Below are 25,210 nucleotides of genomic sequence, written 5' to 3' on the forward strand. Positions count from 1 at the left end.
CCCCGATATGTGTGGTTTTACCCCAAGTTTCTCCTCCCTTGCCCAGCTGCCATTCACCCCCTAGATCCGAGCTGTTAGCTTATTTACATGATGTCAATCCTCCTTAGTCCCTTCCTCTATATCCAGAGGGTTCCCTGTCAGTCCCCTGGGAATTCCCTATTATCTCGATGCTCCTCCGCTTGCTTTCCCTATAGGTTGTCAGATTGTGAGTGCCTCCTTACTGCCCTCCCCGTTGTAGCCCAGACTGGCGCAAGAATTGTATCCTCCCCCCGTTCCTCCCTCGTTTAAAAGCCAGCGTAAGCGGGGGCTCTTTAGTTTTTGGCTGCTGCAGCCCTTGGGTTAATAAATCCTTTGGGACGCCCAGGAGAAAGCCGTCCCTGTCCTTGTTCCGATCCACGGCGCATCACGGCCGATTGCCCTTGAGAGCCGGCAGCGCTGCTCCTCACCGCTCCCCGAGCCCGATGTGGAACCGGGAGCGGCCGCTCCCGGCGCGGTGCCGGGCTGTGCGGGCTCGCTGGGTTTCTGCAGCACTGTGTCAATTTAGCATGGATTTTATTTCCCAAGAACTGTGAGGGAGAGAGATAGAAATAGGAGCGAGGATTCAGAGAGAGAGAAAGAGTGCGTAAGGTAATCAGGTGCAACCAGATGGTTTTTAGGTCTTTCCCAACCCAAACTATACTGTGACCCTAGCACATGTGTGGATGTGTATTTTCACTTGATAGTCTTAATATTGTCGTCATCATTGTTTATTTATTTTTATTGGAATGATTTACTACTACTACTACTACTGTCCTTCTTCTTCAGTCTATACCTATAACTGCTATTACATTCACTGCTACTACTATTTCTTCTTCAACCTAGTCTTCTAGTTCTTCTTATTCTTATTCTTCCTATTCTTCTTATTCTAATTCTTCTTTTTCTTAATATTTCTTATTCTTCTTATTTTTCTTAATTTTCTTATTCCTATAACTATTTCTTATTCTATGCTTCTTCTTGTTCTTCTACTTCAACTTTTTTCCTTTTCTTATCCATATTTTATTTTCTACGACTATTTCTTCTTCTACATCTTCTTATTCTTATTCTTATTCTTATTCTTATTCTTATTCTTATTCTTATTCTTATTCTTATTCTTATTCTTATGCCTATTCTAATGCCTATTCTTATTCTTATTCTTATGCCTATTCTAATGCCTATTCTTATTGAATGCTACTGTGTCGTCATCTTCTTCTTTGCCTTCTTCCTCTTTCTTTTCTTATTTTATGTGTTTTTGTGTTCATTTTGGTGGGGTTTGTGTCTTCATTGGTGTGAGGATTTTTTGGTTTGTTTTTTTTTCGATTACTATTTTGTTAAGGCAACTTCCATTTGTCTCGGAAGGATTGTGTTTGTCGCGGTCCTGCATTGTGTAGTCCAGTCCTGGTAAGAATATGTCCTGTTTGTGTCCATTTCTCAGGGATCAAATCCCAAAGGATGACATGTAAACCTTTCAGGAGGAGATGGCCTTGGGTTGGATTTCCGATGAAATAGTAGAAAGCAATTTTCCCTGGAAGAGTGGTCAGTCATTGGTTGTTCAGTTGTTCAGGGAGGTGGTGGAGTCACAGTGGCTGGAAGTGCTGGAGCCATCTGCATGTGGTACTGGGAGCCAGGGTGGTGGTGGTGGTGCCCAGCTGCCGGTGGGACTGGATGGCTTTGAAGTTCCCTTTGCACCCAGGAGAGGCTGCAGGGCCATGTCCAGGCAAATGCGGCGCGTGTGGCTCCCTCAGGGCGCTGGTCAGGCTGCGGGCCAGGCGGCATCTGCGGGGCAGGGCTGGCGCCGGCGGCGGGCCCTAATCCTGGGGCTGCGGGGCCAGGCAGGGGAAGCGGAACAGGCTGCGCAGCGCCCGCAGCGCCCGCCTGAGGCGGGAGAGGCGTTTCTTGCGGGGGGCCCGCTGCTGGCTGAGGCTGCCGTCCTCTGGCACCTGCTTCCGGAAGGCACGAGGAGTCAAGCATACTATGGGGGTAAGGGCTTCCACGTGGGGAGGCGAGGCATCGGGCGGCCATCGTGGGCATGGCTCAGCCCAAGCCTCGCGCGGGACAGGCACGGGGAACCCGCCTCCCTGCCAAACCTGCCAGTCTTGGCTCACGGTCTTCATCTTCTAAGAGCTCGAGGACGCTGACATTGTCCCACTCATCATCTTCTGGCAGCAAGGCCTTGGTCCCGATGCTCTGTTCCCAGCTGTCCTGCACGAGGTCTTGGTTGCTGTCATTTTCCCAGCTAGGACAGCGGGGAGGGTCTCTTTCCAGTCTCTCTGTTCACCTTCTGGGCAAGAGTGTCTTCCTCTTGAGAAGGGTCTTGGTCCAAGGACTCTTCCCAATCCGACACGTCTTGGTAAGTGCCTGTACATCACCTGTGGGAGAGCTCATGCTGGCTGTATCCTTCCCAGTCAGAGAGACTGTGGGAGCTCCCGACTTGTCCTTGGGAAAGGCCTTGCTCGGTGTATTCCTCCCAGTCTGAAACTTCATGCCTGCTCCCAGCATCACTAAGGGACAGCTCTTCATCCATGCCCTCGTCCCAGTCAGAGAGCAGGTGGTAGCTCCTGGCTTCTTCCAGGGGGAGCTCCTGCTCAATGCAGGCTTCCCCTTGGGCCCCTTGGTGGCAGCTGCTGGATCGTGCTGGGGACTGCTCCTGCCCAATGCAGGATTCCCCTTGGGACCCTTCTTGATGTTTGTTGGTTTCTCCTAGGGACAGCTCTGCGTATTCCTCATATTTGCACTGAGTGTGCTGAAGCTCCTCAGGCAGGGCTCCCTCCTTGCTCTCTTCCTCGGCTGGGACTGATGCCCTGTGTGCCTCCTCCTGCTGCTCGCTGAGGGCCTGGACTCCCAATGGGCCGGGCTCGGGGCTGGCGGGGCAGCGGGGGCTGAGCGGGGCAGAGGTGGGGCTCTCTTCCCTTTGCGCTGCAGCTGCTGCTTCCCGTTCTGCAGCAGCCGTGCTTTGGCCCAGGTGCCCCTGTTCCTCTGGCTGCTGGCCTGATGCCTGGATCTCAAGCACAGCCTGCAGCACCACCTGGGAGCTGATGTGCCTCGCTAAGTCCAGCAGAGCCTGGCAGCAGCCTGGTGGGCTGTGTGGGGCAGGGCCTGGGCTCTCTGTCCCTGCCCATGGCACCTCCTCATGGCAAGTTGGAGAAGCTGGTGCCTTTGCCACCTCGGGAGCTACAGGCTCTGGGGGCTCCTCCACCTCCTCAGCAGCTCCAGCTGCAGCAGCAGCAGCAGGTGCCAGCTCGTCCTCTGTGGGACTCCCCGGGGCAGGAGAGGCGCTGGGCAGCTCGTGGGCTGTATCTCCTGCCACCTGGGTGCCCACGCTGCTGGGAGAGGCGGGCCCCTGCTGGGCACAGCTCTGGGCATCCTCATCCTCCTCTGGGTGCACCCACCGGTCCATCGGCAGCTCTTGCTGTGTGCCGTCTCCCCACTGGACTCTCACACCTACCTCCCACTGATGCCACTCTTGGTGTTTCACAGGTCCGCATGGGGAATCTTCATGGATGGTCGCTTCTTTCTGCCTTGGGTCAATCTCTTGGACTGTCATCTCTCCTGAAAGGCAAAGCTCTTGGCCGGTACCGTCTCCCCGCTGGGAGAGCTCTGGATCCATGTTGTTTTCCTTGTCTTTCTCCGTAGTGGCCAAGGGCCCCTCCTCCTCAGTGTGGGACAGGGGCAGGCCGGAGCCGCCGCCTGTCCGCAGCCACTGCCCGCTGAGGGCCTGGTCTGCCGGCCAGCCGGGCAAGGGGCTGGGTGCCTGGGAGTCGGGGTTGGCCTTGTCCTGCTCCGTGTCGGTTGTCCTTGAAGGCGCAGTGGTGTCCCGGGAGCTGCTTCCTGCTGAGCGAGGTGCTCTCCTGGGACTGGGCAGCGCAGGGCCCCGCGCCCCTTATATAGGCCCTGTGGGCGTGGCCCTGCCATGTCACAAGGGCCCCATGGCAGCAGAATGTCCCGCATCAGCCAGGGCCCTGACACATGGCCCCCGTGTCACAAAGGGCCACGCCTGGCACCCGTTCCGCAGCAGAACGCTCTGGAAGCGGCACGGAGCAGCCCCCGGAGGGGCGGGCTTCTAGCCCCTTGTCATGATCTGGTTATTAAAATGATCAGAAAGACCTCTGCCCGGATCAGGGTGCAAATGTGAGACCATGTGCCAATGTCAACAGTATGGGTTTAAATGGACAGTAAATAAGAGGCAGAGAGAGAGAAAGAAGTAGAAAAGAGGTGGGGGCACAGAAGGAGATTGACAGGGACAGATGAAGTAGAAAAGCTCACCACTCCGTGGAGCCCAGTGGCGTCCCCTGGACGCTCTGCGTCAGATGTTGGTGCTGAGGTGCCCCGCAAACACGGAGTTCAGAGGCTTGATGCGCACTTGGGCTGCTGGGTGGGAAGAGCCAAGTACCTCCCCTGGTGGGGACAAGTTGGACAGAGCCTCTTGCAGCAGGCTCTGGATCTGTGTCCGCCCTTTGCAGCACGAGCTGTGCTCCACTGCAAGGGCTCAGCAATGAGTCTGGGCGTCGCTTTGGGGGTCTTGGCTGGATTATGGCAGCTCCTCAGCTGCCTCTGGTGGGCACGGGGATGTGGCCTTCCCAGGGTGGGGATTTTATAGCTGAGCCAGCAGATGAGCCTGTGGGCTATGGCCTGCTGTGCCCCAGTGTGGCCCGAGCTGATTTTCAGGACAGCTGCTGGCATTGGCTTTCTTGCGGATACATGGAGTCCTGCCTTAGCCTTGTTTCCTTGTCCCTAGAGCAGAGGTAATTGAACAACCGCGTCACCTTGATGGTATGGCAGGTTCTGTTAGGCAGCTCAAGTGGCAGGCCAAAGCTGCAGTCAGGTGAAGGAGGGCTGGGCTTGGGTGGTCTCAGTCTCTTTATTCTGTTTTGCCGTAATGGGCAGATCTCCTTCCTAGAAGTGTTGAAGCCATTACCCCTGACATTTCAGTCTCTGACAGGGCTGAATGTGCCCAGTGAGCCTGTGATGCCCAGTGGCACACACAGACAGCCCGAGTCCCACGCTGCCCAGGCCTGGCTTTGGAGGGTGGGCTATGCTGGCCATGAGGAATTGGCCAGATGGACGCAGCCAGGGAGTTGTGGCCAGCGGCTGCATGTGCAGGTGGAGGCCGGGGATGAGGGCTGTCCCTCAGGGAGGGCTCTGCCTTGGAACGGCTTTGGCACTGACGCAGAGAGTGGCTGCAGCTCCCCCTGAGCACGGGCTTTGAGGGGACAGGAAGCTGAGCGGGGCAGGGGCTGAGGAGAAGCGCTTGGGGTGCGGATGGAGGAGAAGCTGAGCGTGAGCCAGCAATCTGTGCTGCCAGCCCAGAAAGAACAGCCGTGTGCTGGGCTGCATGGAAAGGAGGGAAGGGCCGCAGGACAAGGGAGGTGATTTGGCTCTCTAGTCCATTTTTTCAGAGCCCACCTGCAGCGTTACATCTGTGTCCTGGGGCTCCAGCAGAAGAAGGACATGGACCTGCTGGAATGAGTTCAGAGGAGAGGGATGGAGATGCTCAGAGGGCGGGGGCACCTGTGCTATGAAGACGGGCTGGGCAGAGAATGTGTTTCAGTTGGCTTCGGGAGAGATGCCTGTGCCTGAAGTGAGACACAAATGAGACGGTATGATGACAACCTCCAGATTCTATTTAATGTGGTGGTGTGTTTTTGATCAGTTATTGTTAAATTATCCTCCCAGTGGTTTATCCCTGTTCCCCCCCCGATCTGTGTGGTTTTACCCCAAGTTTCTCCTCCCTTGCCCAGCTGCCATTCACCCCCTAGATCCAGCTGTTAGCTTATTTACATGATGTCAATCCTCCTTAGTCCCTTCCTCTATATCCAGAGGGTTCCCTGTCAGTCCCCTGGGAATTCCCTATTATCTCGATGCTCCTCCGCTTGCTTTCCCTATAGGTTGTCAGATTGTGAGTGCCTCCTTACTGCCCTCCCCGTTGTAGCCCAGACTGGCGCAAGAATTGTATCCTCCCCCCGTTCCTCCCTCGTTTAAAAGCCAGCGTAAGCGGGGGCTCTTTAATTTTTGGCTGCTGCAGCCCTTGGGTTCATAAATCCTTTGGGACGCCCAGGAGAAAGCCGTCCCTGTCCTTGTTCCGATCCACGGCGCATCACGGCCGATTGCCCTTGAGAGCCGGCAGCGCTGCTCCTCACCGCTCCCCGAGCCCGATGTGGAACCGGGAGCGGCCGCTCCCGGCGCGGTGCCGGGCTGTGCGGGCTCGCTGGGTTTCTGCAGCACTGTGTCAATTAGCATGGATTTTATTTCCCAAGAACTGTGAGGGAGAGAGATAGAAATAGGAGCGAGGATTCAGAGAGAGAGAAAGAGTGCGTAAGGTAATCAGGTGCAACCAGATGGTTTTTAGGTCTTTCCCAACCCAAACTATACTGTGACCCTAGCACATGTGTGGATGTGTATTTTCACTTGATAGTCTTAATATTGTCGTCATCATTGTTTATTTATTTTTATTGGAATGATTTACTACTACTACTACTACTGTCCTTCTTCTTCAGTCTATACCTATAACTGCTATTACATTCACTGCTACTACTATTTCTTCTTCAACCTAGTCTTCTAGTTCTTCTTATTCTTATTCTTCCTATTCTTCTTATTCTAATTCTTCTTTTTCTTAATATTTCTTATTCTTCTTATTTTTCTTAATTTTCTTATTCCTATAACTATTTCTTATTCTATGCCTCTTCTTCTTCTTCTACTTCAACTTTTTTCCTTTTCTTATCCATATTTTATTTTCTACGACTATTTCTTCTTCTACATTATCTTATTCTTATTCTTATTCTTATTCTTATTCTTATTCTTATTCTTATTCTTATGCCTATTCTAATGCCTATTCTAATGCCTATTCTTACTGAATGCTACTGTGCCGTCATCTTCTTCTTTGCCTTCTTCCTCTTTCTTTTCTTATTGTATTTGTTTTTGTGTTCGTTTTGGTGGGGTTTGTGTCTTCTTTGGTGTGGGGATTTTTTGGTTCGTTTTTTTTTCAATTACTATTTTGTTAAGGCAACTTCCGTTTGTCTTGGAAGGATTGTGTTTGTCGCGGTCCTGCAGTGTGTAGTCCAGTCCTGGTAAGAATGTGTCCTTTTTGTGCCCATTCCTCAGGGATCAATTCCCAAAGGATGACATGTAAGCCTTTCAGGAGGAGATGGCCTTGGGTTGGATTTCCGATGAAATAGTGGAAAGCAATTTTCCCTGGAAGAGTGGTCAGTCATTGGTTGTTCAGTTGTTCAGGGAGGTGGTGGAGTCTCAGTGGCTGGAAGTGCTGGAGCCATCTGCATGTGGTACTGGGAGCCAGGGTGGTGGTGGTGGTGCCCAGCTGCCGGTGGGACTGGATGGCTTTGAAGTTCCCTTTGCACCCAGGAGAGGCTGCAGGGCCATGTCCAGGCAAATGCGGCGCGTGTGGCTCCCTGGGGACGCTGGTCAGGCTGCGGGCCAGGCGGCATCTGCGGGGCAGGGCTGGCGCCGGCGGCGGGCCCTAATCCTGGGGCTGCGGGGCCAGGCAGGGGAAGCGGAACAGGCTGCGCAGCGCCCGCAGCGCCCGCCTGAGGCGGGAGAGGCGTTTCTTGCGGGGGGCCCGCTGCTGGCTGAGGCTGCCGTCCTCTGGCACCTGCTTCCGGAAGGCACGAGGAGTCAAGCATACTATGGGGGTAAGGGCTTCCACGTGGGGAGGCGAGGCATCGGGCGGCCATCGTGGGCATGGCTCAGCCCAAGCCTCGCGCGGGACAGGCACGGGGAACCCGCCTCCTGCCAAACCTGCCAGTCTTGGCTCACGGTCTTCATCTTCTAAGAGCTCGAGGACGCTGACATTGTCCCACTCATCATCTTCTGGCAGCAAGGCCTTGGTCCCGATGCTCTGTTCCCAGCTGTCCTGCACGAGGTCTTGGTTGCTGTCATTTTCCCAGCTAGACAGCGGGGAGGGTCTCTTTCCAGTCTCTCTGTTCACCTTCTGGGCAAGAGTGTCTTCCTCTTGAGAAGGGTCTTGGTCCAAGGACTCTTCCCAATCCGACACGTCTTGGTAAGTGCCGACATCACTGTGGGAGAGCTCATGCTGGCTGTATCCTTCCCAGTCAGAGAGACTGTGGGAGCTCCCGACTTGTCCTTGGGAAAGGCCTTGCTCGGTGTATTCCTCCCAGTCTGAAACTTCATGCCTGCTCCCAGCGTCACTAAGGGACAGCTCTTCCTCCATGCCCTCGTCCCAGTCAGAGAGCAGGTGGTAGCTCCTGGCTTCTTCCAGGGGGAGCTCCTGCTCAATGCAGGCTTCCCCTTGGGCCCCTTGGTGGCAGCTGCTGGATCGTGCTGGGGACTGCTCCTGCCCAATGCAGGATTCCCCTTGGGACCCTTCTTGATGTTTGTTGGTTTCTCCTAGGGACAGCTCTGCGTATTCCTCATATTTGCACTGAGTGTGCTGAAGCTCCTCAGGCAGGGCTCCCTCCTTGCTCTCTTCCTCGGCTGGGACTGATGCCCTGTGTGCCTCCTCCTGCTGCTCGCTGAGGGCCTGGACTCCCAATGGGCCGGGCTCGGGGCTGGCGGGGCAGCGGGGGCTGAGCGGGGCAGAGGTGGGGCTCTCTTCCCTTTGCGCTGCAGCTGCTGCTTCCCGTTCTGCAGCAGCCGTGCTTTGGCCCAGGTGCCCCTGTTCCTCTGGCTGCTGGCCAGATGCCTGGATCTCAAGCACAGCCTGCAGCACCACCTGGGAGCTGATGTGCCTCGCTAAGTCCAGCAGAGCCTGGCAGCAGCCTGGTGGGCTGTGTGGGGCAGGGCCTGGGCTCTCTGTCCCTGCCCATGGCACCTCCTCATGGCAAGCTGGAGAAGCTGGTGCCTTTCCCACCTCGGGAGCTACAGGCTCTGGGGGCTCCTCCACCTCCTCAGCAGCTCCAGCTGCAGCAGCAGCAGCAGGTGCCAGCTCGTCCTCTGTGGGACTCCCCGGGGCAGGAGAGGCGCTGGGCAGCTCGTGGGCTGTATCTCCTGCCACCTGGGTGCCCACGCTGCTGGGAGAGGCGGGCCCCTGCTGGGCACAGCTCTGGGCATCCTCATCCTCCTCTGGGTGCACCCACCGGTCCGTCGGCAGCTCTTGCTGTGTGCCGTCTCCCCACTGGACTCTCACACCTACCTCCCACTGATGCCACTCTTGGTGTTTCACAGGTCCGCATGGGGAATCTTCATGGATGGTCGCTTCTTTCTGCCTTGGGTCAATCTCTTGGACTGTCATCTCTCCTGAAAGGCAAAGCTCTTGGCCGGTACCGTCTCCCCGCTGGGAGAGCTCTGGATCCATGTTGTTTTCCTTGTCTTTCTCCGTAGTGGCCAAGGGCCCCTCCTCCTCAGTGTGGGACAGGGGCAGGCCGGAGCCGCCGCCTGTCCGCAGCCACTGCCCGCTGAGGGCCTGGTCTGCTGGCCAGCCGGGCAAGGGGCTGGGTGCCTGGGAGTCGGGGTTGGCCTTGTCCTGCTCCGTGTCGGTTGTCCTTGAAGGCGGAGTGGTGTCCCGGGAGCTGCTTCCTGCTGAGCGAGGTGCTCTCCTGGGACTGGGCAGCGCAGGGCCCCGCGCCCCTTATATAGGCCCTGTGGGCGTGGCCCTGCCATGTCACAAGGGCCCCATGGCAGCAGAATGTCCCGCATCAGCCAGGGCCCTGACACATGGCCCCCGTGTCACAAAGGGCCACGCCTGGCACCCGTTCCGCAGCAGAACGCTCTGGAAGCGGCACGCAGCAGCCCCCGGAGGGGCGGGCTTCTAGCCCCTTGTCATGATCTGGTTATTAAAATGATCAGAAAGACCTCTGCCCGGATCAGGGTGCAAATGTGAGACCGTGTGCCAATGTCAACAGTATGGGTTTAAATGGACAGTAAATAAGAGGCAGAGAGAGAGAAAGAAGTAGAAGAGAGGTGGGGGCACAGAAGGAGATTGACAGGGACAGATGAAGTAGAAAAGCTCACCACTCCGTGGAGCCCAGTGGCGTCCCCTGGACGCTCTGCGTCAGATGTTGGTGCTGAGGTGCCCCGCAAACACGGAGTTCAGAGGCTTGATGCGCACTTGGGCTGCTGGGTGGGAAGAGCCAAGTACCTCCCCTGGTGGGGACAAGTTGGACAGAGCCTCTTGCAGCAGGCTCTGGATCTGTGTCAGCCCTTTGCAGCACGAGCTGTGCTCCACTGCAAGGGCTCAGCAATGAGTCTGGGCGTCGCTTTGGGGGTCTTGGCTGGATTATGGCAGCTCCTCAGCTGCCTCTGGTGGGCACGGGGATGTGGCCTTCCCAGGGTGGGGATTTTATAGCTGAGCCAGCAGATGAGCCTGTGGGCTATGGCCTGCTGTGCCCCAGTGTGGCCCGAGCTGATTTTCAGGACAGCTGCTGGCATTGGCTTTCTTGCGGATACATGGAGTCCTGCCTTAGCCTTGTTTCCTTGTCCCTAGAGCAGAGGTAATTGAACAACCGCGTCACCTTGATGGTATGGCAGGTTCTGTTAGGCAGCTCAAGTGGCAGGCCAAAGCTGCAGTCAGGTGAAGGAGGGCTGGGCTTGGGTGGTCTCAGTCTCTTTATTCTGTTTTGCCGTAATGGGCAGATGTCCTTCCTAGAAGTGTTGAAGCCATTACCCCTGACATTTTAGTCTCTGACAGGGCTGAATGTGCCCAGTGAGCCTGTGATGCCCAGTGGCACACACAGACAGCCCGAGTCCCACGCTGCCCAGGCCTGGCTTTGGAGGGTGGGCTATGCTGGCCATGAGGAATTGGCCAGATGGACGCAGCCAGGGAGTTGTGGCCAGCGGCTGCATGTGCAGGTGGAGGCCGGGGATGAGGGCTGTCCCTCAGGGAGGGCTCTGCCTTGGAACGGCTTTGGCACTGACGCAGAGAGTGGCTGCAGCTCCCCCTGAGCACGGGCTTTGAGGGGACAGGAAGCTGAGCGGGGCAGGGGCTGAGGAGAAGCGCTTGGGGTGCGGATGGAGGAGAAGCTGAGCGTGAGCCAGCAACGTGTGCTGGCAGCCCAGAAAGAACAGCCGTGTGCTGGGCTGCATGGAAAGGAGGGAAGGGCAGCAGGACAAGGGAGGTGATTTGGCTCTCTCGTCCATTTTTTCAGAGCCCACCTGCAGCGTTACATCTGTGTGCTGGGGCTCCAGCAGAAGAAGGACATGGACCTGCTGGAATGAGTTCAGAGGAGAGGGATGGAGATGCTCAGAGGGCGGGGGCACCTGTGCTATGAAGACGGGCTGGGCAGAGAATGTGTTTCAGTTGGCTTCGGGAGAGATGCCTGTGCCTGAAGTGAGACACAAATGAGACGGTATGATGACAACCTCCAGATTCTGTTTAATGCGGTGGTGTGTTTTTGATCAGTTATTGTTAAATTATCCTCCCAGTGGTTTATCCCTGTTCCCCCCCCGATATGTGTGGTTTTACCCCAAGTTTCTCCTCCCTTGCCCAGCTGCCATTCACCCCCTAGATCCAGCTGTTAGCTTATTTACATGATGTCAATCCTCCTTAGTCCCTTCCTCTATATCCAGAGGGTTCCCTGTCAGTCCCCTGGGAATTCCCTATTATCTCGATGCTCCTCCGCTTGCTTTCCCTATAGGTTGTCAGATTGTGAGTGCCTCCTTACTGCCCTCCCCGTTGTAGCCCAGACTGGCGCAAGAATTGTATCCTCCCCCCGTTCCTCCCTCGTTTAAAAGCCAGCGTAAGCGGGGGCTCTTTAATTTTTGGCTGCTGCAGCCCTTGGGTTAATAAATCCTTTGGGACGCCCAGGAGAAAGCCGTCCCTGTCCTTGTTCCGATCCACGGCGCATCACGGCCGATTGCCCTTGAGAGCCGGCAGCGCTGCTCCTCACCGCTCCCCGAGCCCGATGTGGAACCGGGAGCGGCCGCTCCCGGCGCGGTGCCGGGCTGTGCGGGCTCGCTGGGTTTCTGCAGCACTGTGTCAATTTAGCATGGATTTTATTTCCCAAGAACTGTGAGGGAGAGAGATAGAAATAGGAGCGAGGATTCAGAGAGAGAGAAAGAGTGCGTAAGGTAATCAGGTGCAACCAGATGGTTTTTAGGTCTTTCCCAACCCAAACTATACTGTGACCCTAGCACATGTGTGGATGTGTATTTTCACTTGATAGTCTTAATATTGTCGTCATCATTGTTTATTTATTTTTATTGGAATGATTTACTACTACTACTACTACTATTACTACTGTCCTTCTTCTTCAGTCTATACCTATAACTGCTATTACATTCACTGCTACTACTATTTCTTCTTCAACCTAGTCTTCTAGTTCTTCTTATTCTTATTCTTCCTATTCTTCTTATTCTAATTCTTCTTTTTCTTAATATTTCTTATTCTTCTTATTTTTCTTAATTTTCTTATTCCTATAACTATTTCTTATTCTATGCCTCTTCTTCTTCTTCTACTTCAACTTTTTTCCTTTTCTTATCCATATTTTATTTTCTACGACTATTTCTTCTTCTACATTATCTTATTCTTATTCTTATTCTTATTCTTATTCTTATTCTTATTCTTATTCTTATTCTTATTCTTATGCCTATTCTAATGCCTATTCTTACTGAATGCTACTGTGCCGTCATCTTCTTCTTTGCCTTCTTCCTCTTTCTTTTCTTATTGTATTTGTTTTTGTGTTCGTTTTGGTGGGGTTTGTGTCTTCTTTGGTGTGGGGATTTTTTGGTTCGTTTTTTTTTTCAATTACTATTTTGTTAAGGCAACTTCCGTTTGTCTTGGAAGGATTGTGTTTGTCGCAGTCCTGCAGTGTGTAGTCCAGTCCTGGTAAGAATGTGTCTTTTTTTTGCCCATTCCTCAGGGATCAATTCCCAAAGGATGACATGTAAGCCTTTCAGGAGGAGATGGCCTTGGGTTGGATTTCCGATGAAATAGTGGAAAGCAATTTTCCCTGGAAGAGTGGTCAGTCATTGGTTGTTCAGTTGTTCAGGGAGGTGGTGGAGTCTCAGTGGCTGGAAGTGCTGGAGCCATCTGCATGTGGTACTGGGAGCCAGGGTGGTGGTGGTGGTGCCCAGCTGCCGGTGGGACTGGATGGCTTTGAAGTTCCCTTTGCACCCAGGAGAGGCTGCAGGGCCATGTCCAGGCAAATGCGGCGCGTGTGGCTCCCTCAGGACGCTGGTCAGGCTGCGGGCCAGGCGGCATCTGCGGGGCAGGGCTGGCGCCGGCGGCGGGCCCTAATCCTGGGGCTGCGGGGCCAGGCAGGGGAAGCGGAACAGGCTGCGCAGCGCCCGCAGCGCCCGCCTGAGGCGGGAGAGGCGTTTCTTGCGGGGGGCCCGCTGCTGGCTGAGGCTGCCGTCCTCTGGCACCTGCTTCCGGAAGGCACGAGGAGTCAAGCATACTATGGGGGTAAGGGCTTCCACGTGGGGAGGCGAGGCATCGGGCGGCCATCGTGGGCATGGCTCAGCCCAAGCCTCGCGCGGGACAGGCACGGGGAACCCGCCTCCTGCCAAACCTGCCAGTCTTGGCTCACGGTCTTCATCTTCAAGGAGCTCGAGGACGCTGACATTGTCCCACTCATCATCTTCTGGCAGCAAGGCCTTGGTCCCGATGCTCTGTTCCCAGCTGTCCTGCACGAGGTCTTGGTTGCTGTCATTTTCCCAGCTAGACAGCGGGGAGGGTCTCTTTCCAGTCTCTCTGTTCACCTTCTGGGCAAGAGTGTCTTCCTCTTGAGAAGGGTCTTGGTCCAAGGACTCTTCCCAATCCGACACGTCTTGGTAAGTGCTGTCATCACTGTGGGAGAGCTCATGCTGGCTGTATCCTTCCCAGTCAGAGAGACTGTGGGAGCTCCCGACTTGTCCTTGGGAAAGGCCTTGCTCGGTGTATTCCTCCCAGTCTGAAACTTCATGCCTGCTCCCAGCGTCACTAAGGGACAGCTCTTCATCCATGCCCTCGTCCCAGTCAGAGAGCAGGTGGTAGCTCCTGGCTTCTTCCAGGGGGAGCTCCTGCTCAATGCAGGCTTCCCCTTGGGCCCCTTGGTGGCAGCTGCTGGATTGTGCTGGGGACTGCTCCTGCCCAATGCAGGATTCCCCTTGGGACCCTTCTTGATGTTTGTTGGTTTCTCCTAGGGACAGCTCTGCGTATTCCTCATATTTGCACTGAGTGTGCTGAAGCTCCTCAGGCAGGGCTCCCTCCTTGCTCTCTTCCTCGGCCGGGACTGATGCCCTGTGTGCCTCCTCCTGCTGCTCGCTGAGGGCCTGGACTCCCAATGGGCCGGGCTCGGGGCTGGCGGGGCAGCGGGGGCTGAGCGGGGCAGAGGTGGGGCTCTCTTCCCTTTGCGCTGCAGCTGCTGCTTCCCGTTCTGCAGCAGCCGTGCTTTGGCCCAGGTGCCCCTGTTCCTCTGGCTGCTGGCCAGATGCCTGGACCTCAAGCACAGCCTGCAGCACCACCTGGGAGCTGATGTGCCTCGCTAAGTCCAGCAGAGCCTGGCAGCAGCCTGGTGGGCTGTGTGGGGCAGGGCCTGGGCTCTCTGTCCCTGCCCATGGCACCTCCTCATGGCAAGCTGGAGAACCTGGTGCCTTTCCCACCTCGGGAGCTACAGGCTCTGGGGGCTCCTCCACCTCCTCGCCAGCTCCAGCTGCAGCAGCAGCAGCAGGTGCCGGCTCGTCCTCTGTGGGACTCCCCGGGGCAGGAGAGGCGCTGGGCAGCTCGTGGGCTGTATCTCCTGCCACCTGGGTGCCCACGCTGCTGGGAGAGGCGGGCCCCTGCTGGGCACAGCTCTGGGCATCCTCATCCTCCTCTGGGTGCACCCACCGGTCCATCGGCAGCTCTTGCTGTGTGCCGTCTCCCCACTGGACTCTCACACCTACCTCCCACTGATGCCACTCTTGGTGTTTCACAGCTCCGCATGGGGAATCTTCATGGATGGTCACTTCTTCCTGCCTTGGGTCAAACTCTTGGACTGTCATCTCTCCTGAAAGGCAAAGCTCTTGGCCGGTACCATCTCCCCACTGGGAGAGCTCTGGTTCCATATTGTTTTCACTGTCTTTCTCCATCTTGGCCAAGGGCCCCTCCTCCTCAGTGTGGGACAGGGGCAGGCCGGAGCCGCCGCCTGTCCGCAGCCACTGCCCGCTGAGGGCCTGGTCTGCCGGCCAGCCGGGCAAGGGGCTGGGTGCCTGGGAGTCGGGGTTGGCCTTGTCCTGCTCCGTGTCGGATCTCCTTGAAGGCGGAGTGGTGTCCCGGGAGCTGCTTCCTGCTGAGCGAGGTGCTCTCCTGGGACTGGGCAGCGCAGGGCCCCGCGCCCCTTATATAGGCCCTGTGGGCGTGGCCCTGCCATGTCACAAGGGGCCCATGGCAGCAGAATGTCCCGCATCAGCCAGGGCCCTGACACATGGCCCCCGTGTCAAAAAGGGCCACGCCCGGCAGCCCTTCCGCAGCAGAACGCTCTGGAAGCGGCACGGAGCAGCCCCCGGAGGGGCGGGCTTCTAGCCCCTTGTCGTGATCTGGTTATTAAAATGATCAGAAACACCTCTGCCCGGATCAGGGTGCAAATGTGAGACTATGTGCCAAAGTTAATAGTATGGGTTTAATTGAAGAGTAAATAATAGACAGAGAGAGGGAAAAAGATAGAAAAGAGATGGGGGAGAGAAGGAGAGTAACAGAGAGATAAAGTAGAAAGCCTCAGCACTCTGTGGATCCCAATGGCAAGCCCTGGACGCTCTCCATCAGACCTTGGTGCTGAGGGTCTGCTGCCAACATGGAGTTCAGAGGGTTGCTGTGCTGCAAGGGCTCAGCAATGAGTCTTGGCGTCGCTTTGGGGCTCTTGGCTGGATTATGGCAGCTCCTCAGCTGCCCCGATGGGAATGTCCCGTGGATGTGGCCTTCCTGGGGTGGGGATTTTACAGCGGGGCCAGTCTGTGTGAGGGAGGATGGGTGTTCACTGCTTGTGACCAGAGGTTACAGCACAGCCCCAGAACTCTCCTCCTCCCTTGCTGCTTGTGGGGAGTGTGTGCAAACGTGGCCTCAGCAGGTGAGTGTGTGCGCTATGGCCTCCCATGCCCGAGCCTGGCCCAAGCTAATTTTCAGGACAGCCGCTGGCTTTGGCTTTCTGGTGGATACATGGGGTCCTGCCTTAGCCTTGTTTGCTTGTCCCTAGAGCAGTCCCTAGAGTTAGTTGACCAACAGTGTCACCTTGATGGTATGGCAGGTTCTGTTAGGCAGCTCAGGTCCCAGGCCAAAGGTGCAGTCAGGTGAAGAAGGGCTGGGCTTGGGTGTTCTCCGTCTCTATATTTCGTTTTGCCAAAATGGGCAGATGTCCTTCCTAGCAATGTTTATGCCATTGCTCATAACACTTCAGTCTGTCTCCAAGAAGCATGTCCCCTCAGGAGGAGAGCAGAGGGACAGGTTTGATACATGCAAAGTATGAATTGCATTTTTTGGCAATCTAGATATGATATTAAGTTTTCTTCTGTGTATCACTTAATATAAGATTATGAGATCCATCTTCCACCAAGAAATTCTTCATATATATATATTTTTAATCTTTCTGAATACTGTCATTCTCACCATTTTGATTTTTTTCTTGAGTTGCAATGTTGTTGACATGGGTGAGCCAGACAAGAACTGTTTTCCATGGTGTCTTAGTTTGGAAGACAGGTATCTGCTAGGGTGGGGCAGGGCCTTTCTAGGAATGGGGAATTCCAATCCCTTCCTTTAAAGCTATTATAATTTAGAAAATTAAAGGGGCTTTTCAGGCAGAGTGTATAGCGAAAGGAACAACAGTTCATTACTACTAAGTATAACAAGGCAAACAAACATCAACAACTACAGCATGAATAATAAACAGAACTAGGAACTTCAAGGGGCTTTGTTTCACAAAGCCCGGGGCAGTCTGATCTCTTGGGACTCTGAGAGCACCAAGCTGGAAGGGAGGAAATCCCCAGGCTGGTGGCTGGGACGGCAGTATGTCCCCAGCAGGCAGGGGGGGATGTCTCAGCAGGCAGGGGGATGCGGGGCTACAGCGTAGCAAAAAGAGCAGTGCTGGAGATGCCGCAACTCCCAGGCAGGGCTGGCCCAGCTCCAGCAGGGCAGGCAAAGGAGCTCCGAATTCCTGAGCACACAAGCAGGTGATGGTAGATCTCCCCGTACCAGACTTCCTGTGGATAGTGGACTTTTCCCACAGCTAGCAGCAGCCTGACCGTCCTCTCCGATGCCCAGATCAAGTAGACCCCCCCAGCTCCCCCAGCCCTGTCCTTTTCCTGCCCCAAAACTCACATGATCTTCCCCCTCCTTTGTGTTGGTCAATCACCATCTAAGCACCAGTACTTAGTCTTTTAGCGACTTATGGAGAAAAATTCTTTAAAACAAAAAGGAACAAACCTAATCCCCAACACATGGTTAATTCATCCCACTTCAGCACTGAGTAATTTGTTGTAATGAAAGAAAGAAAATGCACTTGCAGCCAGTGTCTAGAGAATGCAAATAATGCTGTCCCTTGCAGCATTATATGCTTTTTAATCACATATTATGGCTTAACAGAGGTCTGCAATATCATCAGCACAGGAGAAGTACAGCCCTGAAGGTGAGATTAAAGAAATCACACATATTCAACAGTCAATACGTGACACAATTTTTCTGTGGGCCAGACAGTAGGATATGGGTCATAGGGTGAATCTGTGTACTGGGATGAGGGGGTGGTGAGGGAAGAAAAATAACGCAGGGAATTGGTCAAGGCTACAGGGAGAAAGATTAAGAAATTGAATGCAGAGGAAGGAAGGGATAGAAATCAGAGCTTGTTGGAAAGGACACAGTGAAACTGAGAAAAGGGACCATTTAAATGGACCAAGAGACACAGAAACAATAGTGATGGCCACGTTAGGCAGGCATAGATAGACACATCCAGCTGTGTCCCCCCCACATCTCCCACTTAAGAAAAATGCCCCAAAAATGAGATAAACCAGTTTTTCTGGTTTATAAACTAACATTTATTCTAGCCTGAAGGTTTTTCCAGCTTGCCTTTTTTTTTTTTTTTTTTTTTTTTTTTTTTTTTTTTTTTTTTTTTTACTAATTTACGAGAAGAGAAACAAAATCCTTTGGTACTTCTGTCCCCTTTTCTGTTCTCTGTGTCAGGCCCATCTTCACAATACCCAGATATTGTTTAAGAAAATATGCTGGTCCAAAAGAGAAATGGCCCATGGCTCTTCAGTCCAGATATGGTCCGTGTGGGTAGGGAGCTAGCAAGACGTGAACTGTAACAATATTTGCAAAATCATTTGTGAAATGTGCCAAGCTCTGGCTGCCTTCACTTGAAGCAGCAGGTCATCTTTGTTTCTGGTAACAGAAGTACCCTTTCTGTACCTCAGGAGCCTTTTCACTTGTTTGACTGGATTTGTCTTCCTATAACTCTATCTCAACAAGACATCTGTCTGGGAATTAATCCCGTGGATTTGATTAAACACCACTATTTGTTTTTTCATCCTCATTCTTATTCCATCCTGGTTTTAGAAGAGGAAAAACAAAACTCATGGCAGAACCCACCCAAACCTTAGTGAATTCTAAACAGACAATCTACCATGTCACTTGGCAATATAAATTAGTATTAGATGCAATAGAAATTATATTTAATTGTGTTATTAAGCCCTCTGCCTGTGAAAGTATATTGAAAAGGGCACGTGATGAGACTGTTGTCTCTTCTGTAATTAATTACCTGAGTGAAACAAAGAAAAAGCCTGACAATTCCGAATTAGGTTATGACCCTATTTGGTCTATGAACATTCTTCAGGATTAAAGAATTTGTGGGCCGTATCACAGAATCACAGAATTTTTAGGTTGGAAGAGATCTTCAAGACCATCGAGTCCAACCCATCTCTAATACCTCAACTAGACCATGACACAAAGTGCCACATCCAGTCTTCTTTTAAACACATCTAAGAATGGTGACTCCACCACCTCCCGGGCAAGCCATTCCAGTACTTCATCACTCTTTCAGTGAAAAACTTTTTCCTAATATCCAGCCTATATCTCCCTTGTTGCAGCTTGAGACTGTGTCCTCTTGTTCTGTCTGTTGTTGCCTGAAGAAAGAGACCAACCCCCAGATGACCACAGCCACCCTTCAGGAAGTTGTAGAGAGTGATAAGGTCACTTTTCTCCAGGCTGAACAGCCCCAGTTCCCTCATATGGCTTGTGCTCCATGCCCCTCACCAGCCTCGTTGCCCTCCTCTGGACGTGCTCAATCATCTCAACGTCCTTCCTAAACTGAGGGGCCCAGAACTGGACACAGCGCTCAAGGTGAGGCCTCACCTGTGCAGAGTACAGGGGCGGAATGACCTCTCTGCTCCTGCTGCCCACACCATTCCTGATACAGGCCAGGTTGCCATTGGCCTTCTTGGCCACCTGGGCACACTGCTGGCTCATGTTCAGCTGGCTGTCGACCAGTACCCCCAGGTCCCTTTCCTCCTGGGCACTGTCCACCCACACCATCCCCAGCCTATAACATTGCAGGGGGTTATTGTGGCCAAAGTGCAGGACTCGGCACTTGGACTTACTAAACCTCATCCTATTGGCCTCTGCCCATCTGTCCAACCATTCCAGGTTTTTCTGCAAAGCCCTTTGTCCTTCCAACAGATCAACACATTCTCCCAGGTTAGTGTCATCTGCAAATTTAGTAATGAAAGACTCCATCTGAAGCAGTCTCATTTTCCATACCTTCATTATGGCCAGTGGAGCTAGGACAACGCACAAGGGTGGGAGATCTGACCTGATGTCAGTGTGATAGCTAAAATGATACTTTATTCTCATTATCCTCAGTGTCAGCACACATGGTACTTCTATGTGATACAATTCCCTTAACACACAGCAAATATTTACTCAGCTCCGCTCTTTGCTTGAGCTGGACCATGGGTGACCAGCTACCATCATCAATCTTTGACCCTTATTTTATAAAAGCCCCTGATTGAATAGGTTTCTTAATGAGAGAGTGTCCAAATTCAACAGAATGATGATTCTTATGTCACTTGTAGTGCTCAGCAGTAATATTTTACAGTCTTTTGAAAATCACTGGTGGTATGAACCCTGTTAAAAATTTCAGTTTAGTTTGGAGGGAGGAACAGAGCTGAACCATACCTTTATGGTATGGAGACTCTGTATGCTTTGTAATGTTAATATAGAAAGTATGATTATTTCAATTTCTATTTGAAACAAATATCAAATGCCAAGTATACCAGGGTGTTTGATATGCAATATGAGATGTGAGACTCTCCATTCTGATAACAGTAACAAAGGCTATTCTGAAATCCAGAAGTCTCAATGCCTTGAAAAATTTATTCTCTCAGAGTTTTGTTTTATAAAACATATATAATTCAACGGCACTGGATGGCAAAACTACAGTGGCAAATTACAAGAGTTATGAAAAATTCTCTTTGAAGCTAATATCAAGTCATCAAAAAAAATTGAATACTCCTGACCCTTTCTCCAAAGTGTAAATTAGCAGCCTAATGGTAATATTCAAATGTAAGCTCCTTTTGATGAAAATAATATAGGAAAGTGCTTCCCTACTGTGAATCATCCTAACATGAGAAATAGAATTTGGGTACCGTGATCTCTGCAAAGGGCACAGCAAGCTGGCAAATATAGAAATAAAAGATGAAAGCAATTTTGTGCATCTCTTGCCAATGTTTTATTCTCTTTTTAGTTATTATATAAAATTCAAATATCTCAAATATCTCAGTGTTGCTACAAAACCAAATTACTTGCCTAGCCAATTAAATGTTTTCATATAAAAAACTGTGAAGAAGGTAAATTAGGGATAAAGTATGTAATATACTGACCATGTTTAAAAATGTTTCATGTAAGTATTTTTATCTATCAATACTAGGTGCTTTTACTGAAGCATTAATATTTACATAGAAAATTTACATAGGAAAAAAAGGCAGTGATTTGAAATAGTATTATTAAAACAATGCAGATATGTAAAATCTTTTCTTCCGTAATTGTATATTTTAGGAAAAGAGCTTTTAAGAATTCTTAAGCAGGGAGAAAGCAGATTTCTTTGATTTGTCACACCCAACTAAGACCACTCAGGGCAAAGATTGTATAGCCTAAAATTCCTCAGTGCTGGAAAATCCCTTTTCCACTACTAAAAGCTTTATTGTATAATGCTAGTTACTTTTGCTCTTTTTGTGATGGAAAAGACTACTTGTTGCCATCTGTGGTAACATCTTTAAGATCAAATCATTTCCAGGTATAAAGCAGACAGCTGTGCCCTTCCCGTCATTAATTTTCCTTACTCTCTTTAGTTCACTTTTGGTGGCCACACCTACTAAAATGTCCACTTTTCATCAAACGTTGACCCAGGTTGCATTCCAAGAGTGCTGATAAGATTGAAAAAATTTGCAATAAACAAAAAATGGATATTCTTGTTACATTTCTGTCTTGACAATTCCAAGTGAGAAGTGAGTGCATTCTTGATGATTCATTTAATTACTTCTGCAGAATCTTTATGTGACTTGAAAGCTTCCTCTCCTGAGGACAGATCTTTCCACCCACATATCACTGATACTCAGAAGCACTCCTGGAATCAAGGATGTTCTGCTTTGGACTGAAACTCAGTTTGTTATTGGTAGTAATTAATAAATAATCTTATATATGTCTTTGCGTAAAACAGACTGCTAAAAATGTGAGTTTACAGTGATCAATAGAATTTGTGTTGGTTGCTATTAAAAACTATTTTATAGCTCTTTAAGTTTTCCACACTCTTTAGCCTGATATATTCTTCGTACCAGCATATTTGGGTCCAAGACTGTAATTAGCTGAAGGCTCTGGTCCACAATAACAGCTGAGAATGTAGAGCCAAAAGACAAAAAAAAACCAACCCAAAAAACAAATTAAAAAACCCACCCAAAACAAAAACAATAACAAAAAAACCAAAACACAAAACCAACAACAACAACAACACCCCAAAACAAAACAAACAAACAAACAAACAAACAAAAACTTAGCTGAGAACTTGAACTTGGAATCCACATTAGACTTTAGTCACTGGCAAATGTGAGTAACCTAAGATAGTTATGGAATTGAACTGCTATTTCTCCTCTTCAGCTAAAGTTATTGCACTCATGGTTGATATATTTCAGATAAAGTGCTTTGGTAGTCCAGCAATCACTAAGTTTGGTAGGGTCGCTAAAGGGCCTCCTTAATTACAGTTGAGAACAACCCTCCAGAAATCTCCAGGCTCTGTTCTATGCAGATGATCCGTATGTATGCATGGTTGAATAAGTGGTCTCTTTCTCCTTTATAAAAGGGAGAAAAGAGCTTATTATTAGTCAAATTGTATCTTGGATGTCTCTGAGTCGATACACTTTAATGATGGCTAAGGTGCTTGTGCGCAGATGTTGTGGGGTGTAATGAACTAGGTATTGTAAGGTTAAGGGCACTGTGGATGTTTACACATTTAATTTTCTGTACATTAAGGGAATGTGATTGGCTGCAAGGTTTCCTATAATTTAGTGAATTGTGATGATAAAACCTTTCAAATTGGTTAAAGAAGTGTGCTAAAATGTCCATTCACTTAAGAGTTGGACTTGATGGTCCTTGTGGGTCCCTTCCAACTCAGGAAATTATGTTATTCTCTGAGTAGCAAATACTGTGAATCACATTCCCTAGAGAGCTGTATAATCTAGCCTCATACTAAAATAACTGTATTTTATGTCTTGTATTTTGTGTTGTCCATGCAAGAAGGCCAAGTCATAAACAAATTTTGTAAGAATACAGAAAGGGGTGAGAATGCCTGAAAAGAAGTGTGAACAAAATTTAGGTACAGATTTAAAGTAATTGGTTAAGAATCAGGCATATTGATGTATATCTGGCTGTCACTTTTAATGTTAGAATCATTCCACTTCCTTCTCTCTTAAACCAGCTTCATTCACAAAATTGCCTCTTCAGTCTACAAAATCAGTCTTATTTTTCATGTTATTTAATCCAGCTTCCCTTGGGACTTAAAGTTCATTTGTAAGTAAGGGACATTTCTTACAAATGACAAACTTTGTCCTGTACAGTGAGAACATATCAGTCGCAGGGTTTCAGAGAACAACTTCACCTCTATTGTGAACAGGAGGGCAAACACCAGAAAGAAGCATCCTGCTCTAAAACCTTTCCTGCATCAGTTCCTTGGGCATTATGATAACTAGATCATCTCTCTAAATAGGCTCCATATGGTGATTTTTCTGTAAATGTTTTCTTTACTTGAACACAGTATATTACTCTATTTATGGCTCCACATTGAAATTAACCTTGGAGACTACACAATTAGAATCTGGGCTGAGTAGTAGAAAAGTCTTTTATTACTCAGGGCAGGGGTGATGGAAGTATTAGACCTATTTTCTTTGATTCTGAAGAGTAGGAAACAAGTTAGAAATAAATGAAGACATGAATCTGGCAATACATACATGCTCAGATCAGCTCAGAAAATCTAGTGTCAGAAAAACTTGCACAAGTTTGCCAGTAGGGTTACCATGTTTTGTTTAAAATGACAGCAAATCAGCAAAACACTGTGGTCCCTTAGTCCATAGGCTGTAAAGTGTGCAAATTTTAGCTATGGCTCTGTAAGAGCAGCCAGCTGCAACACTAAGAGCGTGGTGTTTAAAGAAGCTTAAATCCCTTAAAATAATTGCATCTTGCTGCAACTTCAGCAGAGAGCAGTTTAATGAAATTGATATTAATCATCATCACCTTAAGAAATAACTAGAAGATAAACTAGACAGGAATCTCCTTCATATAACCTTAAGACAGTCACAGTGTGGGTGAATAAAAGTGTTCAGTGATCATTCAGAAGCCAAACTTGCTGGGCTGCTACACCTCAGTGTCTACCCTGGTGGCCATGGTGGCTGCCGCATCAGGCATGTCGAGCCACTGGCCCTGGGACTCCAGGGTGGAGCATCTTCAGTCTGGTTTTCACTGCACGTCTGAGGCAATGTCACAGTGCCAGTGCACATCCAGGAGGTCCTTTTTTGTGATCAGGGGCTGATGAAAGTCCTAGCCTGTTATTCACTTGCAAGGAAGCTGGCACCTTTTGGGACACCTGCCCCAGTTTTGGAGGAGTTAATTGATTAAAAGAGAGTGCAGGACCTCTGCAAGGAACAAGCAATGATTCAATGGATGATTAGTGGAGAGCCTTTAATTGGTGTGTTAAAAAAGGCGGACCTTTTTTAAGACTTTGAGGCTGACTTGCTAGATTAGATTCTTATTTATTTATTTCACCTTTTGGAAGAGTTTTTAAGCTCCCTTGTACAAGATATTCTGATAGCTCCCAAAAATATTTTGGATTACTTCAGTACCACTACTGTACTCAACAATGCTACATTCTCAGCATGATTTTACTTTTTGAGAAAAATAGAATTGTAACACTTTTTCCTTTTTTTAAAGAGGTCTAGAGCTGCATTCCACCTTTTTCTATTGTTTCTCAGTGTTAGGAACTAATTATTAAGGGAAGTCTCTGCCTGAATTAGGCTGCAAAAAGCACTATACACCAAAGTCAAAACTATGGATTTTATTTAACAGTAAATATGAGAAAACAGAAGGAGGAGAGGCAAAGAGAAAGAGAGAGAGAGAGAGAGAGGGGTTAAGCAAAGATATCACCATGTGGAATCCTGCGATGTCCATCTGGTGTTTCTTCACCCTGGTCTGTTTGGTGGTGGGGGTCCCTGATATCTGTGGGGCATATGTGCTGTCCCCACAACTTGAGATGGCATGTGTGTAAGCAGCTGCCTCCTTTATCACAGTTTGCCAGTGTGGGATATCTGTCTATATACTGTCCCAACAGGCATGGCATCTTCCTGGTGTTCCTGTCTGTGCTTTTCCCACAGTCTGCAGCGTGGAGTCTTGTCCAGTGTGCTAATTCCAAACCTTTCACCTTTGTGTGGGCCTGAAACTAACGCCTTCCTGTTTGCCATCTGTGTCTGTTGTGGTAGCTTATCTTGTGGGAACTTCTTCCTTTGTCACAGAATTTATTATGCTTCTCTAAAGTCTCACACGGAGCTGATCCTGGCACTTTGTTTGAAAGCACACCCAGCCCCTCCTCCTCAGCTCTGAGGGTAGTAAACCTGCCTCATAGTGACAGAACTTCACGTGGAATTGCAGTCACCATCCTTCCCCTTTCTCAGACCTTTTTCAGAGTTTGTGCTCACTGGTTTCTAATCCCCAAAAACTGGCTCCACAAGCATCTTAAAGGGGCTTCTGGTGTTTTTGAAGTAGTCTGAGTTAGACACACAGGTGAAATACTGACAAGATATTCCCAAGAGA

At 50.3% G+C, this 25,210-nt stretch overlaps 1 long non-coding RNA gene across 1 annotated transcript in view; it reads left to right on the plus strand.

The window, feature by feature from the left end:
• Nucleotides 1-25,210, plus strand: part of LOC120753071 (uncharacterized) — a 69,432-nt gene that overhangs the window by 43,521 nt on the left and 701 nt on the right. The gene's annotated exons all lie outside the window — the stretch shown is intronic.

The sequence above is a fragment of the Hirundo rustica genome, chromosome 5 (genome assembly GCF_015227805.2).
Source record: "Hirundo rustica isolate bHirRus1 chromosome 5, bHirRus1.pri.v3, whole genome shotgun sequence".
In the NCBI taxonomy this organism is placed as follows: domain Eukaryota; kingdom Metazoa; phylum Chordata; class Aves; order Passeriformes; family Hirundinidae; genus Hirundo; species Hirundo rustica.